Below are 24,842 nucleotides of genomic sequence, written 5' to 3' on the forward strand. Positions count from 1 at the left end.
ATAGGGTTGGGGCTAAAGTTAGAGTTAGGGTTGGGGCTAAAGTTAGGGTTGGGGCTAAAGTTAGGGTTTGGATTACATTTACGGTTGAGATTAGGGTTAGGGGTGTGGTTAGGGCTATGGTTGAGATTAGGGTTAGGGGTGTGTCAGGGTTAGGGGTGTGCTTAGGGTTATGGTTGGAATTAGGGTTAGGGGTGTGTTATGAAAGGCAATTCAGTACTACAATGGACATAGCGGTCAAAGCACATACAGTGATCTGACAATAACCCAAAATCATAGAACGAGCTCTGAGACGTGGGAACTCTGCAGACCGCAATCCCTAATCCTCTCCAAACAACACTAGAGGCAGCCGTGGATTGCGCCTAACTCTGCCTATGCAACTCGGCACAGCCTGAGAAACTAACTAGCCTGAAGATAGAAAATAAGCCTACCTTGCCTCAGAGAAATACCCCAAAGGAAAAGGCAGCCCCCCACATATAATGACTGTGAGTTAAGATGAAAAGACAAACGTAGAGATGAAATAGATTCAGCAAAGTGAGGCCCGACTTTCTTAACAGATCGAGGATAGAAAAGGTAACTTTGAGGTCTACACAAAACCCTAAAGAAAACCACGCAAAGGGGGCAAAAAGGCCCTCCGCACCGAACTAACGGCACGGAGGTACACCCTTTGCGTCCCAGAGCTTCCAGCAACAAATTAGACAAGCTGGACAGAAAAAATAGCAAACAAATAGCAAAGAAGAACTTAGCTATGCAGAGCAGCAGGCCACAGGAATGATCCAGGGAAAAGCAAGTCCAACACTGGAACATTGACAGGAAGCCAGGATCAAAGCATTAGGTGGAGTTAAGTAGAGAAGCACCTAACGACCTCACCAGATCACCTGAGGGAGGAAACTCAGAAGCCGCAGTACCACTTCCCTCCACCAACAGAAGCTCACAGAGAGAATCAGCCGAAGTACCACTTGTGACCACAGGAGGGAGCTCTGCCACAGAATTCACAACAGGGGTGTGTTTGGGATAGGGTTTCAGTTATAATTGGGCGTTTTCCACTGTTTAGGCACATCAGGGCTCTCTAAACACGACATGGCGTCCGATCTCAATTCCAGCCAATTCTGCGTTGAAAAAGTAAAACAGTGCTCCTTCCCATCCGAGCTCTCCCGTGCGCTAAAACAGGGGTTTACCCCAACATATGGGGTATCAGCATACTCAAGAAAAATTGGACAACAACTATTGGGGTCCAATTTCTCTTATTACCCTTGGGAAAATAAAAATTTGGGGGGCTAAAAAAACATTTTTGTGGGAAAAAAATTATTTTTATTTTCACGACTGCATTATAAACTGTAGTGAAATACTTGGGGGTTCAAAGTTCTCACAACACATCTAGATGAGTTCCTTGGGGGGGTCTAGTTTCCAAAATGGTGTCACTTGTGGGGGGTGTCTACTGTTTAGGTGCATCAGGGGCTCTGCAAATGCAATGTGACGCCTGCAGACCAATCCATCTAAGTCTGCATTCCAAATGGCGCTCATTCCCTCCCGAGCTCTGCCATGCGCCCAAACGGTGGTTCCCCCCTACATATGGGGTATCAGCGTACTCAGGACAAATTGGACAACAACTTTTGGGGTCGAATTTCTCCTGTTACCCTTGGGAAAATACAAAACTGGGGGCTAAAAAAGAGTTTTTGTGAAAAAAAAAGAATTTTTATTTTCACAGCTCTGCGTTATAAACTGTAGTGAAACACTTGGGGGTTCAAAACTGTCAAAACACATCTAGATAAGTTCCTTAGGGGTCTATTTTCCAAAATGGTGTCACTTGTGGGGGGTTTCAATGTTTAGGCACATCAGGGGCTCTCCAAACGTGACATGGTGTCCCATCTCAATTCCAGTCAATTTTGCATTGAAAAGTCAAATGGTGCTCCTTCCCTTCCGAGCTCTGCCATGCGCCCAAAACAGTGGTTTACCCCCACATATGGGTTTTTTTTTTATGGTATATATGCTTACCATATGGCATACCATATATATGAATACCATATATGCAGATATATGGTATTTTTATTATTGATCAACAACTATGTCCTCAATCAACCCAAAAGACTCAAATATAAAAGCTTAATATTTTTGGAAGTTAGAGTGGTTTTTTTTAAGACTTGCCTATCTTAGGAGGATATCTGTTTGTGCAGGTAACTATTACTGTGCAGAATTATTAGGCAACTTAAAGGGAACCTGTCACCCCCAAAATCGAAGATGAGCTAAGCCCACCGGCATCGGCGGCTTATCTACAGCATTCTGTAATGCTGTAGATAAGCCCCCGATGTAACCTGAAAGATGAGAAAAAGGGGTTATATTATACTCACTTAGGGGCTTCCCGCTGCGGTTCGGTCCGATGGGCGTCGCGGTCCGGGCTCCTATCTCCATAGGATGACGTCCTCTTCTTCTCTTCACACTGCAGCTCCGGCGCAGGCGTACTTTGTCCTCTCTGACCTTTCCCGATGCCTGCGCAATGCAGTACTTTCCTCTGCCCTCAACAGGGCAGACAAAGTACGCCTGCGGAGCCACAGCATGAAGACAAGAAGAAGACGTCATCTTAAGAAGATGGGAAGAGATGGACCCGGATCACGACGCCCATTGGATCGGACCGCCCCTGGGTGAGTATAATATATCAATAGAAAAATACGGGGGCCAAAGGCCCAGTCAGCTCACCAACAGACCACACGAGCACGTGAACCCGTCCTGACCCAGACAAGGCAACAGCTGAAAACGTAAGAAATGTGAAGATTGTTCCAGCTCCTTTCCGATTAAAAGTCCTTTATTGATCCATATCCTTAAAAATCATCCCTGCACAAAAGGGAATGTGAACAGCGACAAAAACCTGCTAATAGCAATGCGTTTCGATCTAAAAGATCTTCATCATGGCATGAGCTGGAACAATCTCCACATTTCTTGAGTATAATATAACCTTTTTTTCTCATCTTTCAGGTTACATCGGGGCTTATCTACAGCATTACAAAATGCTGTAGATAACCCCCTGGTGCCGGTGGGCTTAGATCATCTTCGATTTTGGGGGTGACAGGTTCCCTTTAATAAAAACCAAATATATTCCCATCTTACTTGTTTACAGTATTTTCACCAGGTAAACCAATATAACTGCACAAAATTTAGAAATAAACATTTCTGACATGCAAAAACAAAACCCCAAAAAATTTGTGACCAAAATAGCCACCTTTCTTTATGATGACACTCAACAGCCTTCCATCCATAGATTCTGTCAGTTGCTTGATCTGTTTACGATCAACATTGCGTGCAGTAGCCACCACAGCCTCCCAGACACTGTTCCGAGAGGTGTACTGTTTTCCCTCCCTGTAGATCTCACATTTTATGAGGGACCACAGGTTCTCTATGGGGTTCAGATCAGGTGAACAAGGGGGCCATGTCATTATTTTTTCTTCTTTGAGACCTTTACTAGCCAGCCACACTGTGGAGTAGTTGGAGGCATGTGATGGAGCATTGTCCTGCATGAAAATCATGTTTTTCTTGAACGATACCGACTTCTTCCTGTACCACTGCTTGAAGAAGTTGTCTTCACTCCATCCTCAACCCGAAAAGGTCCCACAAGTTCATCTTTGATGATACCAGCCCATATCAGTACCCCACCTCGATCTTACTGGCGTCTGGGACGGAGTGGAGCTCTCTGCCCTTCACTGATTCAGCCTCTGGCCCATCAAGAGTCACTCTCATTTCATCAGTCCATAAAACCTTTGAAAAGTCAGTCTTAAGATATTTCTTGGCCCAGTCTTGATGTTTTATCTTATCTTTCTTGTTCAAAGGTGGTCGTTTTTCAGCCTTCCTTACCTTGGCCATGTCCCTGAGTATAGCACACCTTGTGCATTTTGTTACTCCAGTTACGTTGCAGCTCTGATATATGGCAAAACTGGTGGAAAATGGCATCTTGGCAGCTTCACGCTTGATTTTCCTCAATTCATGGGCAGTTATTTTGCGCCTTTTTTGTCCAACACGCTTCTTGCGACCCTGTTGACTATTTGCCATGAAACGCTTGATTGTTCGGTGATCACGCTTCAAAAGTTTGGCAATTTCAAGACTGCTGCATCCCTCTGCAAGACATTTCACAATTTTGGACTTTTCAGAGCCCGTCAAATCTCTTCTGACCCATTTTGCCAAAGGAAAGGAAGTTACCTAATAATTAAGCACACCTTATAAAGGGTTTTGATGTCATTAGACAACACCCCTCCTTATTACAGAGATGCACATCACCTGATTTACTTAATTGGTAGTTGGCTCTCAAGCCTGAACAGGACAACAGAGTAGGACAACATGTATAAAAAGTATCATGTGATCAAAATACAACTTGCATAATAATTCTGCACACAGTGTACAGTATATATCGGTATTAATCTCTTAGCTTTATAAAAAAAACTAGATGGTGGCCCGATTCTAACACATCAAGTATTCTAGAATATGTATTCATGTATGTATATAGCAGCCACATAGTATATAGCACAGGCCACGTAGTATATAGGAGCCGGTTATGATCCGGTGACCTAGGAGCTGCATGAGAACTTTCACTGGAGAAAGTGGCCACTGTACTGACCGCAATCCTGAACTTAACACAGCAACTAGAAGTAGCCGTGGAGTGTACCTAACACACCTAGACACCTCGTCACAGCTGGAGAACTAAATACCCCTAAAGATGGAAATAGGAATACTATCTTGCCTCAGAGAAAATCCCCAAAGGATAGACAGCCCCCCACAAATATTGGCGGCGAGTCGGAGAGGAAAAAACATACACAGGCAGAAAAACAGGATTAGCACAGGAGGCCACTCTAGCTAGATAGGACAGGATATGACAGAGTTCTGTGCGGTCAGTATAAAAACCCTTCAAAACATCCACAGCAGAATATACAAAAACTTCCTACATCTTTACTAAAAGATGTAGGAGCGTAAATCTGCAACTCCAGTGAATCCTACAATCAGAGCAGGAATAAAACTGAAACAAGCACACTGGCAGTGTGCCACAGAAACAAAAACCAAACACTTATCTTTGCTGAAATAGGCAGCGAGCAGGAGAAGCCAGAAAGTGATCCAACACTTCACAAGGAACATTGACTACTGGCAAGGGCTAAAGGATCCTGCCCACTTAAATATCCCAGTCAGAATTGTAATCATCCGATACACCTGGCAAGGTCTGTGACTCAGAGACAACTGCATTCCCACCTACAACCACTGGAGGGAACCCAAGAGCAGAATTCACAACAGTACCCCCCCCCCTTGAGGAGGGGTCACCGAACCCTCACCAGGGCCCCCAGGACGATCAGGACGAGCCAGATGAAAGGCACGGACCAAATCAGCAGCATGGACATCAGAGGCAAAAACCCAAGAATTATCCTCCTGGCCATAACCCTTCCATTTGACCAGGTACTGGAGCTTCCGCCTCGAAAAACGGGAATCCAAAATCTTCTCAACAACATATTCCAACTCCCCATCAACCAACACAGGGGCCGGAGGATCAACAGAGGGAACAACGGGCTCCACATATTTCCGCAACAAAGATCTATGGAAGACATTATGGATAGCAAAAGAGGCCGGAAGCGCCAGTCGAAAAGACACCGGATTAATAATCTCAGAAATCCTATAAGGACCAATAAACCAAGGCTTAAACTTAGGAGAAGAAACCTTCATAGGAACATGACGGGAAGACAACCAGACCAGATCCCCAACCCGAAGCCGGGAACCAACACACCGACGACGATTAGCAAAACGTTGAGCCTCCTCTTGAGACAACACCAACTTGTCCACCACATGAGCCCAAATCTGCTGCAACCTGTCCACCACAGAATCCACACCAGGACAGTCAGAAGGCTCAACCTGCCCAGAAGAAAAACGAGGATGAAAACCAAAATTACAAAAGAAAGGCGAAACCAAGGTAGCAGAACTAGCCCGATCATTAAGGGCAAGCTCGGCCAATGGCAAGAAAGCCACCCAATCATCCTGATCAGCAGACACAAAGCATCTCAAATAAGTCTCCAAGGTCTGATTAATTCGCTCGGTCTGGCCATTTGTCTGAGGATGAAACGCAGAAGAAAAAGACAAACCAATGCCCAGACTAGCACAAAAGGCCCGCCAAAACCTAGAAACAAACTGGGAACCTCTGTCGGCACAATATTCTCCGGAATACCATGCAAATGAACCACATGCTGAAAGAACAACGGAACCAAATCTGAAGAGGAAGGCAATTTAGGTAAGGGCACCAAATGAACCATCTTAGAGAACAGGTCACAAACAACCCAGATAATAGACATCTTCTGGGAGACCGGAAGATCAGAAATAAAATCCATCGAAATATGCGTCCAGGGCCTCTCAGGGACTGGCAATAGCTAAAGCAACCCACTAGCACGGGAACAACAAGGCTTGGCCCGCGCACAAGTCCCACAGGACTGAACAAAAGAACGCACACGTGACAATGAAGGCCACCAAAAGGACCTACCAACCAAATCTCTGGTACCAAAAATGCCAGGATGACCGGCCAACACGGAACAGTGAACCTCAGAAATCACTCTATTAGTCCATCTGTCAGGAACAAACAATTTCCCCACAGGACAGCGGTCAGGTTTGTCAGCCTGAAATTCCTGAAGAACCCGTCGTAAATCAGGGGAAATGGCAGAAAGGACCACCCCCTCTTTCAGAATACCGACCGGCTCTAAGACCTCAGGAGAATCAGGCAAAAAACTCCTAGAGAGGGCATCAGCCTTAATATTCTTAGAATTCTTAGAAAGGTACGAGACCACGAAATCAAAATGGGAAAAAAACAAGGACCATCGAGCCTGTCTAGGATTCAGCCGTTTAGCAGACTCGAGGAAAATCAAATTCTTATGATCGGTCAAGACCAAAATACGGTGCTTAGCTCCCTCAAGCCAATGTCGCCACTCCTCAAACGCCCACTTCATAGCCAACAACTCCCGATTGCCGACATCATAATTGCGTTCAGCAGGCGAAAACTTACGGGAAAAGAAGGCACACGGCTTCATTAAGGAACCAACAGGATCCCTCTGAGAAAAAACGGCCCCTGCCCCAATCTCAGAAGCGTCGCTACAATAATAACACAACCTATTTTGACGTCTGAAACCTTGTCGTTCCGTTCTAGACAGAATTCTATCACATTGCATAGACTCAGAAATTTGCTCTGAGGATAATGCCACAGCGCGTACAGTTCTGCGCTCCCGCAGGCGGCGGTCAATCTGAATGGCCAGAGACATAGAATCACTCAGACCGGAAGGCGTGGGAAACCCCACCATAACATCTTTAACGGATTCAGAAAGCCCCCTTCTGAAAATTGCCGCCAAAGCATCATTATTCCATTTAGTCAACACAGACCATTTTCTGAATTTCTGACAATACAATTCTGACTGCCTCTTGACCCTGAGACAGGGCCAACAAGGTTTTCTCAGCTTGATCCACAGAATCAGGTTCATCATATAATAGTCCTAAAGCCTGAAAAAAGGAGTCAATATTAAGCAAAGCCGGATTCCCAGATTCCAGGGAAAACGCCCAATCCTGCGGGTCGCCACGCAGCAGGGAGATTTGTTGTGAATTCCGCTCTTGGGCTCCCTCCGGTGGTTGTAAGTGGCACTTTTGTGAGTTCTGCTCTTGGGCTCCTTTTGGTTTCTAGTGGTATGGCTGCTCCTTGGAGTTAGCTGTCATCAGCTGCCTCCACTTATCGTCTATTCTGCTCGGCTATTTAAGCCTGGCTCTTTCTTCAGCCTGTGCCACTTGTCAATGTTTCCTGGCTGGATTCACATCTCTGCTTGGATTCTCCTGGTTTCCTGACCAGTTCTGCAAAGATAAGTTCTGGCTTTGCTCATTTCAGTCCACATGTTGTGGACTTATTGTTCTGTGCATTCTATATTTGTCCAGCTTGTCAGTATGGATTAATTCAGTTAAGCTGGAAGCTCTGGGAAGCAGATTTATCCTCCACACCTTTAGTCAGGTGTGGAGATTTTTGTAAACTCTGTGTGGATTGTTTTGTAGTTTTTATACTGACCGCACAGTATCCTTTCCTGTCCTATCTATCAAGCTAGACTGGCCTCCTATGCTAAAATCTGATTTCATTTCTGCGTATGTTATTTTCCCCTCCTCTCACCGTCAATATTTGTGGGGGGCTATCTTTCCTTTGGGGATTTTCTCTGAGGCAAGATAGGTTTTTCTGTTTCCATCTTTAGGGGAAGTTAGATCTTAGGCTGTGCCGAGGGGTCTAGGGAGCGTCAGGTACTCCCCACGGCTATTTTTAGTTGCGCTGCTAGGTTCAGGGTTTGCGGTCAGTACAGATACCACCTCCTTCAGAGCTTGTCTCATGTTGTTCCTAAACCACCAGATCATAACAGAGATTACGATTTTTACCTGCTGAATGGAATCACCAGAGGATCGAGGTCTCAGGTCAAAAAACAGTTTACAGTTGTTTTTAAAACTCAAAAATTTAGACCTGTCACCAGAAAACAAATCAGGAATAGGAATCTTCGGTTCTAAAGCAGGAGTTTGAACAATATAATCAGAAATACCTTGCACCCTAGCAGCAAGCTGGTCTACACGAGAAACTAATTCCTGAACATTCATGCTTGCACCAGGCTCCTCAGGCACCCAGAGATAAAGAGGGAGGAGAAGACAAAACAGACTGGAGAAAAAAAAAATGGCTCAAGAGCTTCCATCCCTTCTTCTGAGATGCATTTAATTCATTGTTGGCCAGTAGTACTGTTATGATCCGGTGACCTAGGAGCTGCATGAGAACTTTCACTGGAGAAAGTGGCCACTGTACTGACCGCAATCCTGAACTTAACACAGCAACTAGAAGTAGCCGTGGAGTGTACCTAACACACCTAGACACCTCGTCACAGCCGGAGAACTAAATACCCCTAAAGATGGAAATAGGAATACTATCTTGCCTCAGAGAAAATCCCCAAAGGATAGACAGCCCCCCACAAATATTGGCGGTGAGTTGGAGAGGAAAAAACATACACAGGCAGAAAAACAGGATTAGCACAGGAGGCCACTCTAGCTAGATAGGACAGGATATGGCAGAGTTCTGTGCGGTCAGTATAAAAACCCTTCAAAACATCCACAGCAGAATATACAAAAACTTCCTACATCTTTACTAAAAGATGTAGGAGCGTAAATCTGCAACTCCAGTGAATCCTACAATCAGAGCAGGAATAAAACTGAAACAAGCACACTGGCAGTGTGCCACAGAAACAAAAACTAAACACTTATCTTTGCTGAAATAGGCAGCGAGCAGGAGAAGCCAGAAAGTGATCCAACACTTCACAAGGAACATTGACTACTGGCAAGGGCTAAAGGATCCTGCCCACTTAAATATCCCAGTCAGAATTGTAATCATCCGATACACCTGGCCAGGTCTGTGACTCAAAGACAACTGCATTCCCACCTACAACCACTGGAGGGAACCCAAGAGCAGAATTCACAACAGGAGCCATGTAGTATATAGCAGACAAATACTACGTGGCCTATGCTATATACAATGTGGCTGCTATATACATACATATTGTAGAATACCCGATGCGTTAATACAGGTCACGCAATATATAACAGTGGCCATGCAGTATATAACACAGCCTCGTACTATATAACACAGCCCACGCAGTATATAGCAGCCACGCAGTATATAACACAGGCGACGTAGCATATAATACAGGCCACGCAGTATATAACACTGGCCACATAATATATAACACAGGCCACGCAGTATATAACACTGGCCATGTAATATATAGCACAGCCCACGCAGTATATAGCAGCCACGTAGTATATAACACTGCCCATGTAGTATATAGCAGCCACGCGGTATCTAACACAGCCCACATAGTATACAGCAGTGTGAGCACCATATCCCTGTTAAAAAAAGAATTAAAATAAAAAATAGTTATATGCTCACCCCCTGGGATCCACCGAAGCTCCGGCGATACGCGTGCGGCTGCCGCCATCTTCCGTTCCCAGGATGCATTGCGAAATTACCCAGATAACTTAGCGGTCTCGCGAGACCACTAAGTCTTCTGGGTAACTTCGCAATGCATCGCCGGGAACGGAAGATGGCGGCCGGCGCGAGCGGATCGTCGGACAACGGAGGGTGAGTATAGCAGGTTTTTTGCTTTTTTATTATTTTTAACATTAGATCTTTTTACTATTGATCCCGCATAGGCAGCATCAATAGTATAAACTTGGTCACACAGGGTTAATAGCGGCAGTTACGGAGTGCATTACCAACGGCATAACGCGGTCCCTTACCGCCGGCATTAACCCTGTGTGAGCAGTGACTGGAGGGGAGTATGCGGGCGCCGGGCACTGACTGCGGGGAGTAAGGAGCGGCCATTTTCTTCCAGGCTGTGCCCGTCGCTGATTGGTCGTGGCTGTTTTGTCACGGAAATCAGCGACTTGGATTTCCGTGACAGACAGAGGCCGCGACCAATGAATATCCGTGACAGAAAGACAGACAGACGGAAGTGACCCTTAGACAATTATATAGTAGAAATTTCCTGAAAAAGTTAATATGGATCACGGATCTACGGCTATCTATGAGCATTAGAGGGATGATAACTGCATATTAATACAGGAAAGGTATATATCTTTGTACCGTGTTAGCCAGTAGATAGAAAAATAAAATATTAAATATCAACCAAAGGTATCTGTCATGATCCGTTCCAGAGTTTAGTTCTTTCGGCTCTTTTTCCGGGGGTATCATGTCAAGGGTTAACTTTGCTCTGCCTTATTCTGGGCTCAGGTTTGCTATTTAGCTCCCAGGTATCCTGCTGGTGGTGTCAGCTATAGTCTTTGGCGTGTGAACCTGACTATGGTAACTCTTGATTTGTCCTGCTGTGATCCCTGACTTGTTCCGTGTCTGTTTACTCCCTCTGTCTGTCCTTATCCCATCGTTTCTCTGTTTATCTGCTTGATTCTCTGGTTCTGACCTCCTGGCTTGACTCTGTTACTGTTTGTCCCTATTGTACCGTATATTGCCCATTCTGGCTTACTGATCTCTTGCTACGTCCTGACTATCCATTCTGTCTAATCCTTTTGTACTGTCGTGCTATCTCGTGTTTTACTCGGCTTGTCTGACCACTCTCTCGCCACTTGATGGCATGTTCTGCTGCTCTGTGTGTGCAGTCTCACTTCCCTCTCAAGCTCCTCCTGGTGGAGGTTACGCTTTACTGCACTGCAGCAGCATGACAGTATCAACCACTGAGGACTCTAAATTCTAAATATTTTTCTAACTGCATATTATATCTGGTAGAACTGGGTAAACGTCTCGCTGAGTGAATGAGTGCTCAGATAGGATACCACTCAATAAATCCAATATAAAGAAAGGGAATCTGGCACTCCAGATTATGAATGAAAAGGTATGCAATCCAAAAAGTAACATTTTGGTCTTGAACTTCAGACCTTCAGTAGATGATTTGCCTAATTGTATGAAGTAACATAAAGCGCTGCATTAGTAATTGGTGAATGTCCCTAAGTGATCAGCGCAGCTCATTAGTAGTTCATCTGATGAAGGTCTGAAATTCAAGATCAAAACGTTCATTTTTGGATTACCGTACATTACTAATGAATTCTTTATATCTTTTCATTCACAATTTCGAGTGCCGGATTTCCTTTCCTTAACTGTATGTTTGTTGTATATGCATATTCAGTACTGAAAAAAGTAGGTGGAGAACAACAGTTTGAGTGTAGCAATCACAGAAACTGTAAGATTTATTTTCCAGTACTTTTATTGTTGATATTTTTGAGCACTTACACTGGATAATCAGATATTTGTGCAAATTATATGAAAAGATGTAAATGTGAGGGTTTTTTTTAATATCACGACTTGAAGAGCCAGTAGAGGTTTGCTATTAGCTAGCTTCTGTGTGCTCTTAAAACTTAATATTTTGTAAGCAATAATCTAACTATTTTTTCTTAATAGCATGGTAAGACAAATGGCATGAGCAAGTATGCACAAATATACAGCTCTGGCAAAAATTAAGAGACCACTGCAAAATGTTCAGTTTGTCTGATTTTTCTCTTTATAGGTATGATGTGGTGGTCTCTTAATTTTTGCCAGAGATGTATATCTAATCACTGCTAGCCTTAAGGTACCGTCACACTAGACGATATCGCTAGCGATCCGTGACGTTGCAGCGTCCTCGCTAGCGATATCGTCCAGTGTGACAGGCAGCAGCGATCAGGCCCCTGCTGTGCTGTCGCTGGTCGGGGAAGAAAGTCCAGAACTTTATTTCGTCGCTGGACTCCCCGCAGACATCGCTGAATCGGTGTGTGTGACACCGATTCAGCGATGTCTTCACTGGTAACCAGGGTAAACATCGGGTAACTAAGCGCAGGGCCGCGCTTAGTAACCCGATGTTTACCCTGGTTACCATCGTAAAAAAACAAACAGTACATACTTACATTCAGCTGTCTGTCCCTTGCCGTCTATTTCCTGCACTGACTGCTGGCCGCAAAGTGAAAGTGAAAGCACAGCACAGCGGTGAGTCACACAGCGGTGACTCACCGCTGTGGCTGTGCTCTGCTTTCACTTTACGGCCAGCAGTCAGTGCAGCAAACAGACGGCAAGGGACAGACAGCTGAATGTAAGTATGTACTGTTTGTTTTTTTACGATGGTAACCAGGGTAAACATCGGGTTACTAAGCGCGGCCCTGCGCTTAGTTACCCGATGTTTACCCTGGTTACCGGGGACCTCGGGATCGTTGGTCGCTGGAGAGCGGTCTGTGTGACAGCTCTCCAGCGACCAAACAGCGACGCTGCAGCGATCCGGATCGTTGTCGGTATCGCTGCAGCGTCGCTAAGTGTGACGGTACCTTTATGTCTTTAAATGGAATCTGTCACCCCTGGGATGCTTTTAAGCTATTACTATGGACATACAGGAAATAGAATGGATAAAATAGTTTTACATGTATGCCCAGAGGCGTAGCTAGGGTTTTGGTTTAGGGGGGGCAAATCTTCTGAGTGGGCCCCTAACCAGGTAACCTTCATTACAATTCGGTGACGCGCTCTAATAGTGGAGGAGAACCTCAGCAGATGACTGCTATTACTGAACATAATCTCTATATAACGACCAACATGGATATTACCTCCATATGGTCAGTGGTAGACACCAGCTCTACAGAACATGTAAGAGATCACAGCACAGTTACAGATAATGTCTTACCGCTGATGTTCTCTGTTGGAATCGTTCACTTTTCACGTCTTTTGCATCTGGCACAGACCGACATGACAATTTCTTCCAGCCAGTACTCGTCTGCAGAGAATACAACAAAGACACGTTTCACTTCTCATATTCCAGCCCCATCACCATCTACACTATGTTCCAAATTATTATGCAAATTACATTTTTCTCGGATTTTCCTAAATGGTCGGTGCAAATGACAGTCAGTCTAATAAAAGTCATCACCCGTTAGAGCATACATGGAATTTTATTGAAGAAACCTCCCAATGATAACAGTATAATCTCCAAAATGAATAAAAACTCAAAACGCACTGTTCCAAATTATTAGGCACAGTAGAATAACTGTTGTGAGCTCCGGGGAAAAGGGGGCGTAGTTCCGGCCTTGCATTGCGCGGTCGGAAATGGCGGACACAACGCACCAAAAACGTTACATGCAACGTTTTTTGGTGCCGACGGTCCGCCACAACACGACGCAACCATCGCACGACGGTTGCGACGTGTGGCAATGCGTCGCTAATACAAGCCTATGGAGAAAAAAAAGCATCCTGCAGACAACTTTGCAGGATTCGTTTTTTTCTGCAAAACGACGCATTGCGACATGCGTCGTACGACGCTAGTGTGAAAGTAGCCTTACAGTAGCGTAGCTCCGGGTGGGTTCCCTCTGAGCACCAGGCCCCCTCTGCTCCCCCCCGGTAGCTACGCTACTGTGTATGCCTCATAGCTGCAGTCCAGTTGTTGAGAAATTGAGTTTTAATCTTTATATTAATGACTTCTTCCAGGTTACAGGCCATGTGGTGCCTGGAAAAAAATCTCTGCCTCCAGTCTTCATTATCACAGCGCCTCCCTCCCATGCATGTCACACTGCACTGTGACGTGCAGCTATGGCGCCGTAATCCTGTGCCCTGCACACGCGCTATTATCTGTACCTTATCCATCCTTCTATGGGCACTGTCTTCATCCTTCTTCTGCGCAGGCGAGTCACTGCACAGTGGCAGTGACTCGTTGGTGCCTGCCCAGAAGGATGAAGACACTGCCCATAGAAAATTGGATAAGGTACGGATAATAGCGCGTGTGCAGGGCACAGGATTACGGCGCCACAGCTGCACGTCACAGTGCAGTATGACGTGCATGGGAGGGGGGTGCTATCAACAACTAGACCGCAGCTATGAGGCATACAGGTAAGAATATTTTAACAATTCTATTACCTGTATGCCCTTAGCACTAGGTTATATACGTCACTGGGGGTGACAGATTCCCTTTAGGCCATGTTCACACTATGCGTTTTTAAGTGCGGAACCGCCGTGATTTTGCCGCTGCGGGTCCGCAGCGGTTTTCCATGCAGGGTACAGTACAATGTTACCCTATGGAAAACAAGAACCGCTGTGCCCACATTGCGGAAAATCCCGAAAAAAACCGCGCTGAACTGCTGCGGGAAAAAAGAAGGACCATGTCACTTCTTTGTGCGGAACTGCAGCGGTTCTGCACCCATAGACCTCCATTGTGAGGTCAAATCCGCAGTAAAACCCGCAGACGAAAAATATATCTGCGGGTTTTCTGCGGTTTGTGGTGCAGAAACCGCTGCAGCAGGAAGTGCGTGAGCGGAGTGTGGCTGTCCCCCCGTGCTCCAATCCCACCCCCCCCATGCTCCGATGCCACCCCCCGTACTCCGACGCACCCTCCCTTTCCCCCCCCCCCCCGTGCCCTCATCTCCCCCCCTTATACTTACCGGGCCTCCCGATGTCCGTCCGTCCGTCTTCTCCCTGGGCACCGCCATCTTCCAAAATGGCCGGCAGATTCGTTCCAGGCATATTTTGATCACTGTGATAACCTCACAGTGATCAAAAAAAAAAAAAGTAAATGACCCCCCCCCTTTATCACCCCCATAGGTAGTAACAATAATAAAATAAAGAATTTTTTTTTTTCCCCCACTACAGTTAGAACTAGGGTTAGGGTTAGGGTATTTTCAGCCATTTTAACCCTTACTTCCTAGCAAAAACACTTCCTAGCAAACACACAGACAATCTGCAGAGAAAACTGCATAATAAACCGCACTAAAAACCGCATCAAAAAACGCACCAAAAACGCACCAAAAACCGCACCTGCGTTTTCTGCCAAGAGCTGCGGTTTTTAGTGCAGAAAAATCCGCAGGGAAATCTGCAACGTGTGAACATGGCCTTAGGCTATATAATATGCAGTACAATGGTCTCTTGCAAACAAGTGTACCTGGATCTTCAAGGTAGTAGTTCATTTAAGAAAATTAAGAACTCTCAATATACACATTCAGCTAAACCAACACAACAATCTTTCATAATATTAAAAGTAGTCTGACTGGTGTCACATACAGGACTAAACCACATGTGCAAACTTATTATTTTGGCAACATTGAGAAAGTTAGCATTACAAGAGAACAAATTCTTATCTATTATGTAAATGAGCAGGTAAATGCTGCTAGTCCAAGCAAGTGCTCTCACTCTTCACATTGAAACCCTGCCAAACACTTCCCCATTAGCCAAAATTGATGGGAGAAAAAAGTTCAGTTTGTCGGATTTTTCTCTTTATAGGTACGGTATATTTTTGAGTAAAATGTAAACTGTTCTCTTCAACTATATAATTGTCTAAGGGTCACTTCCGTCTTTCTGTCTGTCTGTCTTTCTGTCACAGATATTCATTGGTCGCGGCCTCTCTCTGTCATGGAATCCAAGTCGCTGATTGGTCGTGGCAATGGTTGTGGGCGTTTTGCCACGACCAATCAGCGACGCCCGAAGTCCGGCGGCAATATGGCTGCTCTTTCCTCCCCGCAGTCAGTCAGTGCCCGCTCCATACTCCCCTCCAGTCAGCCCTCACACAGGGTTAATGCCAGCGTTACCGGACCGCGTATGCAGCATCAATAGTAAATGGATCTAATGTTAAAATAATGATAAAAAAACACGTTATTCTGCCGTTGCGTCCTGTCCTCGGCACTGCAAGCGGCAGGTTCCGCTTCCAAAGATGCTATGGGAGAAGGATCTTCCATGACGTCACGGTCATGTGACTGCGACATCATCACAGGTCCTGCGCTCATACCAATCCTGGGATCGGAAGCTGCCGGGTGCACCGCACACAAGCGACGGAACTACAACGGGCTCTTCGGATGGTATGTTTCTCTTTTATTTTGTAACCTGTTACATACGTGCCTGGGCAATATACTACGTAGCTGGGCAATATACTACGTGTCTGTGCTGTATATTACGTGGCTCTGTGCGGTATACTACGTCGCTGTGCAATATACTACGTGGCTGGGCAATATACTACATGACTGGGCAATATACTACGTGACTGGGCAATATACTATGTGGCTGGACAATATACTACGTAGCTGGGCAATATACTACGTGTCTGTGCTGTATACTACGTGACTGGGCAATATACTACGTGGCTGTGCTGTATACTACGTCGCTGTGCAATATACTATGTGACTGGGCAATATACTACGTGACTGGACAATATACTACGTGGCTCTGTGCTGTATACTACGTTGCTGTGCAATATACTACGTGACTGGGCAATATACTACGTCGCTGGGCAATACACTACGTGACTGGGCAATATATTACGTCGCTGGGCAATATACTACGTCGCTGGGCAATATACTACGTGACTGGGCAATATACTACGTGACTGGGCAATATACGTGACTGGGCAATATACTACGTGGCTGGGCAATATACTACGTGGCTGGGCAATATACTATGTGGCTGGGCAATATACTACGTGGCTGGGCAATATACTACGTGGCTGGGCAATATACTACGTGACTGGGCAATATACTACGTGACTGGGCAATATACTACATGACTGGGCAATATACTACGTGACTGGGCAATATACTACGTGGCTGGGCAATATACTACGTGACTGGGCAATATAGTACGTGACTGGGCAATATACTACGTGGCTGGGCAATATACTACGTGGCTGGGCAATATACTACGTGGCTGGGCAATATACTACGTGACTGGGCAATATACTATGTGGCTGGGCAATATAGTACATGGCTGGGCAATATACTTGGGCAATATACTACGTGACTGGGCAATATACTACGTGGACATGCATATTCTAGAATACCCGATGCTTTAGAATCGGGCCACTATCTAGTATTCTATAAACTTCTGACAATGTCTCCGAATTTCCAAGCAATACATTTTGTATTTTTTTCTGACAGAGAAAAATTGTCAAAATTAAAAAAAAAACAGTGCTTTCAGACCTCAAATAATGCAAAGAAAACAAGTTCATAATCGTTTAGAAACAACAATACTAATGTTTTTACTCAGGAAGAGTTCAGAAATCAATATTTTGTGGAATAACCATGATATTTAATCACAGCTTTCATGCGTCTTGGCATGTTTTCCACCAGTCTTTCACACTGCTTCTGGCGTAAAAATTTAAGCAGTTCTTCTTTGTTTGATGGCTTGTGACTATCCATCATCCTCTTGATTACATTCCAGAGGTTTTGAATGGGGTTCAGGTCTGGAGATTGGGCTGCCCATGACAGGGTTTTGATGTGGTAGTCTCTTAATTTTTGCCAGAGCTGTACCAGAGGTATGAGCTAACAATTGAGCAAGCACCAGAAACAGGTTCTATTTAAGAACTACATTTAATGTATTAACAACAAAAATCCAGTTAGTAAACTTTAATGTCTCAATGTTAAAAAGTAAAATGTCTATCATGTGAACAAAAGCTATAGTTGTTGTTAAAGAAAAGGGAGAGCATGGGTTCACTGTTTTTGAGAGTTTTTGCAAACGACAAGGAAATATTTCAAGAGTAACACGAAATCTGGAAAACAAAGATGGAGAACAAAGGATCTTTGAGGAAGAATTCTGAAGCATGACGCATTATGTAATCACTTAATAGGTACTTTGCATTTTCAATATTTTTTATGAATACACTAGGCAGCCTTGGTCAAACAAAACAGCAATGTTACAGAGTCTAAAGAGAATGAGGAAATAAAGCGAGTTTCCATTATAACTAAAGGCATGAGAATGAAAACGAGATGAGATCTTGAAAGATAAAATGACAAAAAAGCCTACGGACACACTGGAACTTTCTGTAAGAATTCCAACACAAGTAAATCAAGACATTAACAACAAGTGGTCACTTTTTAATTTTAATTCCGTTTCCACTTAGACTTTTTCTACATAATTGGCATGCCAATGGTTTAGAGAGAACATTTTTCCTACTTAACTATTTGAACTTTTTGGGCACTGTAATTAATTATTAAAGGGACAGTAAAATCTCCCTGTCCTGGTCAAGGGCAAGGATAGGGGTATTAAAGGGAACCTGTCACCCCGTTTTTTCAGATTGAGATATAAATACTGTTAAATAGGGCCTGCGCTGTGCATTACTATAGTGTATGTAGTGTACCCTGATTCCCCACCTATGCTGAGAAATACATTACCAAAGTCGCCGTTTTCGCTTGTCAATCAGGCTGGTCAGGTCGGGTGGGCGTGGTGACATCGCTCTTTTCTTCCCCAGCTTTCCGTTGGTGGCGTAGTGGTGTGCGCATGTCGCAGTGACGAATCCACTGCGCGCACGTGAAGAAGCAGCGCGCGATCTGCGCTATTACCCCCTGTCATCGGTGGGGGCGGCCATCTTCCTGGGGCCGCGCGTGTGCCGGTGGAGTGCTCTGCTGCACAGGGCTTCAGGAAAATGGCCGCGGGATGCCACGCGTGCGCAGAAGAGATCGCGGCGGCCATTTTCCCAAAGCCGAGATGCAAACTCGGCTTTGGGAAAATGGCCACCGCGATCTCTTCTGCGCACGCGCGGCATCCCGCGGCCATTTTCCTGAAGCCCCGTGCAGCAGAGCACTCCATCTGCGCACGCGCGGCCCCAGGAAGATGGCCGCCCCCACCGATGACAGGAGGTAATAGCGCAGATCGCGCGCTGCTTCTTCACGTGCGTGCAGTGGATTCGTCACTGCGACATGCGCACACCACTACGCCACCAACGGAAAGCTGGGGAAGAAAAGAGCGATGTCACCACGCCCACCCGACCTGATCAGCCTGATTGACAGGTGAAAATGGCGACTTTGGTAATGTATTTCTCAGCATAGGTGGGGAATCAGGGTACACTACATACACTATAGTAACACACAGCGCAGGCCCTATTTAACAGTATTTATATCTCAATCTGAAAAAACGGGGTGACAGGTTCCCTTTAAATATAATGTCCCCAAGTAGGTGCCAGTGCTGATGAAGCAGCAACTGTCTTTTGGCGGCAAGAAAAGTTATGCAATTCATGTGCAATTTTCAGATTTCCAAAAACATCTAGAATCCTGACATCCATTACATATCAATAACTATTAAAAAATCATGTTGCACTACGCTTTTGTAAAAAAATAAATTAACCTAGTTAAAATCACAATTAGAGTTGAGCAAAACGATTTGCACTGCCTTTGTCCAGCTTCCAGTCCTGTTCTCTGTGGCACTCAGTCCAGGGCAGTCTTAAAGAGAATCTGTCAGTTTTGGCCGATATAAGATGCGGCCACTGCCTTTCAGGGCTTATCTACAGCATTCTATAATGCTGTAGATAAGCCCCCGATCCGACCTAAAAGACAAGAAAAATAAGTTTCATTATACTCAAGCGGGGGGGGCGGTCCGGTTCGATGGGTGTTGCAGGTCCGGGTCCGGCGCCTCCCATCTTCTTGTGATGCCGCCCTCCTGTTGCTTCATTGCTCCCCGGCATCAAGCTCTTGCCCAGGTGTACTTATCTGCCATGTTGAGGGCAGAGTAAAGTACTGCAGTGCGCACAAGCCAGGCCTCTCTGACCTTTCCTAGTGCCTGCGCATTGTAGTACTTTGGTTTGCCCTTAACAGGGTAGATAAGTACACCTGTGCAGGAGCTCGATGCCAGAGAGTGATGAAGCAACAGGAGGGCGGCGATCATAAGAAGATGGGAGGCCCTGGACTTGCGTCACCCATCTGACCGTAATGAACTGGACCGCCCCCACGGGTGACTATAATGAAACTTATTTTTCTTATCTTTTAGGTCAGACCGGGGGCTTATCTACAACATTATAGAATGCTGTAGATACCCCTAAAAGGCAGTGGCCATATCTTATATCAGCCTAAACTGCTGAGAGGTCCACTTTAACTTCTGCAACCAACATTCTTAACCCTGCTGTTTTGTTCGCATTTACTATACACTTGTAGTGTTCCGGGTCACTATGACCCGGCTTATTAAACCTTGATTTTAGACACTCTAACTCCATTTTTTTTATACTTTTTGCTTACTAGACTGTTTGTGAACATGTTTGGTAGTAAAAAAAAAAAAAGAAAAATGAACTAGAAATCTTTTTTTTTTGTTTTTATTCTGAAAAAACAGATCAATGAGCAAAACGAAAATAGAAAACTACACATATTTTGTAAAAAAAAAAACAAAACAAAACAATCAAATCAATATATCCAGCAATATCCAGCAATCTATCATGCTAAGTGTAGAGCAGTGTATCACACAGTAATAACACTAATTACATGTAATAAAATAAAATTAAAGTATTCCTTTACAATATACAATCTATCAATAGAATTGATTAGTAAAAGCATAACAAGCAACATACCTGTAGAAAACAAAGATACTGCCTGGAACAGAGATATCCTGGAACAGAGGTATGTACACAGCTGCTCTCCAAAGAAACTGAAAGGTAACATGTCTGGGCTAGCATATGTGTACTGATAAGAGCAGAGAAGATAAGAACCCTTCTGAAAACAAGCAGATAAGCCAGGAAGACAGACTTACTTAGCAAAAAAAAATTATTTGCAAGACTTTACAGCTCAGCTTTACAAAAAAAAACGTCTTAGACAGTGCGTTCTGAACAGTCCGTTCTGCGCATAATATACACGTGTAGTGCACACCTAGTGATCTCTCCGGATGCACTCTACATTTTAGAATAGACTGCGCACCAAAAATAATCAATATAAAGCCATTTTTATGGTGCGCAGATCTCAATGCATACCCCCGGTAGAGCGCGTGTACGACCCCATTGAAATAATTTAGGAAATAAATCAATTGATATACAATAGTAGATGCAATAAATAGACCCAACTGAGGTTATAACTTATAACTCCTTTACTTCACTGAAAATATGGCCTCACAGCTGTAAAAAACGATGTCGGGTCACTATGACCCGAACACAAGTGTAACTTTTTGCGTGTAGCAAAAAGTAAACGAGAAAAAAAAAAATACTCATAGGTAGGTCCCCCCAAATGAGGAAAAGTCAAGGAGTCTCAAGTTTTATAGACTTACAGAAAAAAATCTACAGGGCCGCAAAAAGTCTGTTCGGGTCACTATGACCCGAACAGAACATTAGGGTTCCCAGGATCATGAGCTTTACAAGTAAATGTCACACTCATCAGGGATACAAGGCCAAGGATAAAGGATACAGAAATTAAGACTGTCCTGGACAGGCAGCCAGAGAGGATCGGAGAGAACGTGGGACCAGGGCAGCGCAAATCTTTTTGCTCAACTCATCAAAACGTAAAAATGAAAAAATGGGAAATTGCTTACCACATTTTGCGGAAAGAAAAATAGGAAAAAAACTTTTTTTAATAAAATGGGGGTGCTTCTTATAATCCATGCATCTTACTGCTTACCAAGGGTGGTGGCTGCTGTGAAGCGGGGTCCCAGGGTCGCCACTGGAGGAGGCAAGAGTAGAGCGTTGCTGCAGGCCACAAGCTGGGATGAGGGGGTGTTCAGATGTGCGGTGTGTCACGCTGCTGTGGGTGTCCGGTGCTGCGGGTGCTCTGTCAACATCTTGTGAAAGCCCAGAGCCCCCGCTGTGACACGGTTTCCTATGCGGTGGACTGGAATCCGGGAAAATGGCTGTCGGGCAGCCCATGCGCAGATGGAGATCTCGGCACCAAGATCTCAGCGCTGAGATCTCATCTCCTGAGATCTCCATCTGCACATGCGTCGCCTCCAGCCGGCTGCCATTTTCCCTAATTCCCAAAATTTTGGGGAAAAAAGAGCATCTTATAATCGGAAAAATATGGTATAATGTGTACTTTGGATATAGAAAAAGATGTGTTCCCAGTTTTTGCTTTATCAATACAGTTTTGTCACCAGTTTACCATGAAAGAAATGAGCCAGAAGTCTGATTTCTCTAAGGCTGTGTGCACACGTTCCGGATTTTTCGAGTTTTTTCGCTATAAAAATGCGATAAAACCGCACATAAAGCATCCTATTAATAGAATGCAATCCGCATTTTGTATGCACATGCTGCGGTTTTTTCCAGAGCGGAAACGCATTCTGGCAAAAAAACGCAGCATGTTCAATAATTTGAGGAATCGCGAGGATTCTGCACACATAGAAATGCATTGATCTGCTTACTTCTCGCATGGGGCTATGCCCACCATGCGGGAAGTAAGCGGTCATGTGCAGCTGGTACCCAGGGTGGAGGAGAGGAGACTCTCCTCCACGGACTGGGCACCATATCACTGTTAAAAAAATATATATATAAAAAATAGTGATATACTCACCTTCCGGAGGCCCCCGAAGTCCTCCCGCCTCTCAGCGGTGCACGCGGCGGCTTCCGCTCCCAGGGATGCTTTGTGCGAAGGACCTGGGATGACGTTGCGTTCACGTGACTGTGACGTCATCCCAGGTCCTTCGCACAAAGCATCGCAGGGATCGGAAGCCGCCGCGTGCACCGCTGGGAGATCGGGGGCCGTTGGAAGGTGAGAATAACCTATTTTTTATCATTTTTAACATTAGATCTTTTTTACTATTGATGCTGCATAGGCAGCATCAATAGTAAAAAGTTGGTCACACTTGTCAAACACTACCGTATATACTCGAGTATAAGCCAACCCGAGTATAAGCCGACCCCCCCTAATTTTGCCACAAAAAACTGGGAAAACTTATTGACTCGAGTATAAGCCTAGGGTGGAAAATGCAGCAGCTACCGGTTAATGTAAAAAAAAAAAATAGATACCAATAAAAGTAAAATTAATTGAGACATCAGTAGGTTGTTTTTTTGAATATCCATATTGAATCAGGAGCCCCATATAATGCTCCATACAGTTCATGATGGGCCCATAAGATGCTCTATATAAAAATGTGCCCCATATAATGCTCCATACAGTTCATTATTGCCCCATAGATGCTCCATATAAAGCTGTGCCCCATATACAATGCTCTGCACAGTTCATTATTGCCCCATAGCTGTGCCATATAGTGCTTTGCACCGTTCATTTTTGTCCCATAGCTGTGCCATATAGTGCTCTGCACCGTTCATTTTTGTCCCATAGCTGTGCCATATAGTACTCTGCACCGTTCATTATTGCCCCATAGCTGTGCCATATAGTGCTCTGCACAGTTCATTATTGCCCTATAGCTATGCCATATAGTGCTCTGCACCGTTCATTTTTGTCCCATAGCTGTGCCATATAGTGCTCTGCACCGTTCATTATTGCCCCATAGTTGTGCCATATAGTGCTCTGCACCGTTCATTATTGCCCCATAGCTGTGCCATATAGTGCTCTGCACCGTTCATTTTGTCCCATAGCTGTGCCATATAGTGCTCTGCACCGTTCATTTTTGTCCCATAGCTGTGCCATATAGTGCTCTGCACCGTTCATTATTGCCCCATAGCTGTGCCATATAGTGCTCTGCACTGTTTATTATTGCCCCATAACTGTGCCATATAGTGCTCTGCACCGTTTATTTTTGTCCCATAGCTGTGCCATATAGTGCTCTGCACCGTTCATTATTGCCCCATAGCTGTGCCATATAGTGCTCTGCACCGTTCATTATTGCCCCATAACTGTGCCATATAGTGCACTGCACCGTTCATTTTTGTCCCATAGCTGTGCCATATAGTGCTCTGCACCGTTCATTATTGCCCCATAGCTGTGCCATACAGTGCTCTGCACCGTTCATTATTGCCCCATAACTGTGCCATATAGTGCTCTGCACCGTTCATTATTGCCCCATAGCTGTGCCATATAGTGCTCTGCACCGTTCATTTTTGTCCCATAGCTGTGCCATATAGTGCTCTGCACCGTTCATTATTGCCCCATAGCTGTGCCATATAGTGCTCTGCACCGTTCATTATTGCCCCATAGCTATGCCATATAGTGCTCTGCAACGTTCATTTTTGTCCCATAGCTGTGCCATATATTGCTCTGCTCCGTTCATTATTGCCCCATAGCTGTGCCATATAGTGCTCTGCACCGTTCATTATTGCCCCATAGCTGTGCCATATAGTGCTTGCACCGTTCATTATTGCCCCATAGCTGTGCCATATAGTGCTCTGCACCGTTCATTATTGCCCCATAGCTCTGCCATATAGTGCTCTGCACCGTTCATTATTGCCCCATAGCTGTGCCATATAGTGCTCTGCACCGTTCATTATTGCCCCATAGCTATGCCATATAGTGCTCTGAACCGTTCATTTTTGTCCCATAGCTGTGCCATATAGTGCTCTGCACCGTTCATTATTGCCCCATAGCTGTGCCATATAGTGCTCTGCACCGTTCATTATTGCCCCATAGCTCTGCCATATAGTGCTCTGCACCGTTCATTATTGCCCCATAGCTGTGCCATATAGTGCTCTGCACCGTTCATTATTGCCCCA

General features: G+C 44.9%; 1 long non-coding RNA gene across 1 annotated transcript in view; it reads right to left on the reverse strand.

Annotated features, from left to right (window-relative positions):
- Positions 1–24,842, reverse strand: part of LOC138674147 (uncharacterized) — a 223,955-nt gene that overhangs the window by 120,684 nt on the left and 78,429 nt on the right. Inside the window, exon 2 of the long non-coding RNA XR_011320508.1 lies at positions 13,212–13,301. This is a non-coding gene — a long non-coding RNA (uncharacterized lncRNA). The remainder of the gene's footprint in view (positions 1–13,211; positions 13,302–24,842) is intronic.

Source organism: Ranitomeya imitator, chromosome 4 (assembly GCF_032444005.1).
Source record: "Ranitomeya imitator isolate aRanImi1 chromosome 4, aRanImi1.pri, whole genome shotgun sequence".
Taxonomy (NCBI): Eukaryota; Metazoa; Chordata; class Amphibia; order Anura; family Dendrobatidae; genus Ranitomeya; species Ranitomeya imitator.